The sequence below is a fragment of the Penaeus vannamei genome, chromosome 41 (genome assembly GCF_042767895.1).
Source record: "Penaeus vannamei isolate JL-2024 chromosome 41, ASM4276789v1, whole genome shotgun sequence".
NCBI classification, from domain to species: Eukaryota; Metazoa; Arthropoda; class Malacostraca; order Decapoda; family Penaeidae; genus Penaeus; species Penaeus vannamei.
In genome coordinates, this window is record NC_091589.1 from 6,192,054 (window position 1) to 6,197,053 (window position 5,000).

General features: G+C 41.1%; 1 pseudogene; it reads right to left on the minus strand.

The window, feature by feature from the left end:
* Nucleotides 1–2,878: 2,878 nt before the first annotated feature.
* The window catches only part of LOC138860451 (uncharacterized protein DDB_G0287625-like), a 10,914-nt pseudogene continuing 8,792 nt past the window's right edge, over nt 2,879–5,000 (minus strand).

Here is a 5,000-nt window from a genome sequence, read left to right on the forward strand (position 1 = left end):
GTCTTAGAGAATGAACTATCAGAGTAATTGAAGCAAAACGATTTTTTTAGAATTATGATTGATCTGCGGGTACTAATATGAAAGCCTTGATATAATCATTACCTTAATAAAATGACGATGGAAATGATGACAATGAAAACAATAATAAGAACTAATAACAACGTCATATCTGTAACAACAATATCAATAAGCTAAGATAAAATCAAATTAATCTAAAATGCCATTCTTCTTGACATTTACTACGACGTACACCCACTTAAAAAAAAAATTATACCAAAATCTACAAAATTTCCAAACAAAAAAAGCACACTACTTCAAAAAAATCCTTTCATTTCGCACAACTTTCCACATCACAATCCCCAGCATATCACTTCATCATGACTACATTAACGTACTTAAATCTTGCATAAATCGCAGCATTTTGCCGACCGCAATGCCCGCTGCCCTTTCAGAAAGAGTAAGTTGTAAATGCTGACTTAAAGTACCACGGTATGTCTGATGCTGCATCTGCTGGTGTCAGATTAGCGATCATAAAAGGGTGGATCTGTATTTGGAATTTTTATTTCTTTTCGCTCTTTCGGTTCTTTGTTTATTTATTTAGTTTTTTTTTCTATCTCTTTTCTTTTCATTTGCAGTCTCTTATTTTCTGTCTCGTTGCCTCTCTCTCTCTCTGTCTCTGTCTTTCAATCTTTCTCCCCCTTTACTCTCTCTCTCTCTCTCCCTCCTCTCTCTCTCTCTCCCGCCCCCCCCCCTCTCTCTCTCCCCCTCCCTCTCTCTCTCATTCTCTAATTCTCTCTCTCCCATTCTCTAATTCTCTCTCTCTCTCTCCCTTTCTCTCTCTGCGTGTATGTTGATGTATGTGTACATATAACACCATGCACGCCAAGAAAGCAAAACGTGTAAACAAACACACAAACAACAAACTTACATCAAGAAATACCATTCCATTCCAACATTTCCATAAATTACAAAAGTCCCCCCCAAAAAATGGTCCCTTAACACGCCATCTATTGCGAGAAAAAACAACCTGAACTCTTAAACTGATTGAATTAAGAAATTAATAAAGAAAGTCTGGGAGGTTTGGGGGAGGGAAAAAAATTAACGAGCCGGCACATTATCAGAGAGTCTAGACAGTTGGTGATCATCTCGGTTTTGAATTAATAAAGAGAAAATAAATAGAAAGATGATAAAACGAGTGACAGTCTCAGGTCTATTATTCATATGCATGTACACTGTCTTTCTGTTTGTCTATCTGTCTCTGTCTCTCTAAGTCTGTCTGTCTGCCTTTCTCTCTATGTCTGTCTTTCTGTCTCTGTCTGTCTCTATGTCTGTATGTCTGTCTATCTGCCTCTGTTTGTCTCTATGCTCTCTCTGTCTCTTTCTCTCTCTTTCTTTCTCTCTCTCTCTGTTTCTGTCTCTCTATTATAATTACAAAGCCACGCACAAAATCACAAACAGAAAAAATACAGATTCCTAAAAACCGCCCAAAAATCCAATCAATATAATTAACTTTAATTAATTAACATCACTTCAAATTTAACATCGCCACCACAAGACAGAATTTCCAGTCACCGAATTCTATGACCCTCCAAAAACAACAAAAAACAACAAAAAATCCTTTAAACGAAGACACTCTTAATTAATCTCTTCTTTTGTTTCTTTCTTTTTTTTCCTCTTTCTTTTTCTCTTTTGATGTTCTTGTTTCTTAATTTTCTTGTTCTTGCTTTCGTGTCATGTTGGCCGTAAAGTTGATATACGAGTATCTTAAGTTCCTTGGTATGTGTTCTCTGCTTCTCTATGTCTCTGTTTGTTCCCTCTTTCTTTCTTTCTCTCTTTTCGTATGTCTGTCTGTTTCTGGCTATGTGTTTGTCTGTATGTGTCTCTTTGTTTTACTTTCTCCCTCTCTCTCTCTCTATCTATCTATCTTAATCTCTCTCCCCACCCTCTATCTCTCTCTCTCTCTGCCCCCCAATCTCCCTCTATCATTCTCTCTCTCTCACTCTCTCCCTCTCCCCCCTCCCTCTCTCTCTCGCTCTCTCTCTATCTCATTTCCCTCCTCCTGCAAAACTTACAGTACGCACACACACACACACACACACACACACACACACACACACACACACACACACACACACACACACACACACAAGATCACATTGACCTACGTAACTACATTCACCCATTCCATCGCCCACCCTCCCCCCCTCCCTTACCCTCCCCCCCCACTAACAAACAAACACCCTTCAGACGAACCGCAAATCAAGAACAGAAAACAGAAAACTACTTTTTATCTACTTGTCTCGACGAGTAGATAACCAAAGACAGGACTGGATTCTACTTTCCTCTCACTCTCTTTAGCAAGCGAGGAGAGTAGGGGAAGGGGGTGGGGTGGGGGGTGGGGGGGTGGAGGGGTTAGGGGAAGAGAGAGGGGGATGGGGGAGGGGAGGTGAAGGGAGGAGGGAGTTTAAGGGAGGAGGGGGGAAAGGAGGAGGGAGGAGAGGGGAAGAGAGGGGGATGGGGGAGGGGAGGTGAAGGGAGGAGGGGGAGGAGAGGGGAAAGGAGGAGGGGGATGAGGAGAGGGGAAAGGAAGAGGGAGGAGGGGGGAGGAGAGGGGAAGAGAGGAGGGAGAGGTGGAGGGGAGAAAAAGGGAGAGGGGATGGGGGAGGGGAGAAGAGGAGAGGGAGGATAGCGAAAGGGAAGGAAAGGAATGGGAGGAGGAAAAGACGGGAACAAGGAGTGAAAGAAAACAAAAATAAAAGCCAACGAAAACGACAAAAAGAAAAGAAAGAGAAAAAAAAACACAGAAAGGAGATGAGAAGGAAGAAGGTGATAAAAGAGACGAGGAAAGAAGGAAAGAGAGAGGGATAAGGGCCAAAGGAGGGGGCGGGGGGGGGGGGAGGGGGCTGACTAGGAAGGGGGTCAATTACTAGTCGTCTACCCGATTGCAATATCTGAAAGTCTGCAATCTGTGCTGTACTGTTGCGAAGTCAGATGGGTAGCACTTTCTTCCCCCGACGCGGCAGGGGGGGTCCGTTTTTATCTTCCTACCCTCTTTCTTTCGCCCTCTCTATCTCTCTCTCTCTCTTTTTTCTGTTCATCGAGTTCTCTTCTGTCTATGTATTTATTACCTATCTTCTCACTCTTTCTCTTTCTTTCTTTCTGTTCATTGATTTCTCTTTGTCTATATATTTATCACCTTCCGCCTCATTCTTTCCCTCTCTATCTTTCTTTTTCTCTCTTTCTGTTCATCGATTTCTTTGTCTATTTATTTATCACTTACCCCCTCATTCTTTCCCTCTCTATTTTTCTCTTTTTCTCTCTTTGTTCATCTATTTCTCTCTGTCTATATGTATTTATTACTCAACCTCTCTCTCTTTTTCTATCTCTCTTGATGTTCACCTATTTCTTTGTCTATGTGTTTATCACTTCCCTTTCTCTCCTTATCTATTTCTTTCTTTCTGCTCATTTATTTTTGTTTATCACTTTCTCTCTTTTTATTGGTCTGTCTCTTTCTCTCCATCTATTTCTGGTTATATGTATCTTTCTTTATTTCTATCTGTCTCTTTCTCATGTATTGATCTTTCTCTTCCTCCTTCTCGATATCTATTCCTCTCAGTCTATCTATCTATGTCTTTTCCTATCTATATACATTTTCTCTTTTTATTAATCGATCTTCTATTAACCTACTTCTTTCCCTTTCCTTCGAATTATCTCTTTCCTGTTTTTCTATTATATTACTTTTTCTCTAACTATATCTTTCTCTCTTTCCATTCATCCATCTCTATCTATCTATATCGTTCTCTCAAACTATCTATCTCTCTCTCTTTCTATCTATCCCTATCTCTCTTTCTGTGCAACAGTCTTTTTCTTTCAGTCTTTTTTATTTTTCAACCTGTTTTTTCTATCTTATTTTTTCTCTGCCTTCCTGCCTCTCTCTCTATCTGCCCCCTTCTCTCTCTCTCTCTTCCCATCTCACTTTCCTCTTTCTCTCCTCACTCTCTCTCTCTTTCCTCTTTCTCTCTCTCTAATTTCCTCTTTTTCTCTCTCACACTTTCCTCTTTCTCTCCTCACTCACTCTCTCTCTCTCTCTCTCTTTCTCCCTCGCCCTCTACCCACCTCTCCCACCTCCACCCCCCCCCAGCTCCCCCGCCCCACACCACACACGCTTAAAACAAAACCCCACAATATAAAAAAAGTCTCAGATCCAGCATCCCAACACAAACTGCCAAGACGCAACTCAAGATCTCAGAAGACACGTAAAGCATCTTCAAGAAAAGAAAAGAAAAGAAAAGAAAGAAAACGGAGGTGGGAGAGGCGGGAATGCGGGGAGGGGTGGGTGCGGGGGGGGGGGGAGAATGGGCTGGATTTTGACTTTTAGAAAATGGGTTGGTGGCTTACTTTCGGTGGAAAACTGTTCTTGTTAATAAATATGTCGGGAGTGGATTCGAGACGGAGCTTAAAAAAAAGGAGGAAAAAGTTTGTGAGAACATTTATATGCTTGCACGTGTGTGTACACACGATTACACACGTTCGCACACACACACACGCAAGGGCACACGCATGAACGCACGCACGCACACACACACACACAGACACACAGAGACAGACAGACACATACACACACACACACACACACACACACACACACACACACACACACATATATATATATATATATATATATATATATATATATATACATAAAGAGAAGGGCTTCATTCAACTGCAATACGTTGAAGTGCAGTGGGGGTATGAAGTAATAATTCGCATTATGTTGCAGATATTATTTCTCACAAGTTCCGGTTCAAACCTCTGATGAAATACACAGAAAGCAGTTCTTTCTTTCATTTCTCTCTCTCTCATTTATACACACACACACACACACACTTTCACACTTTCACACAGGCACACACACACACACTCTTTCACACTTTCACACAGGCACACACACACACACACACACACACACACATATATATATATATATATATATATATATA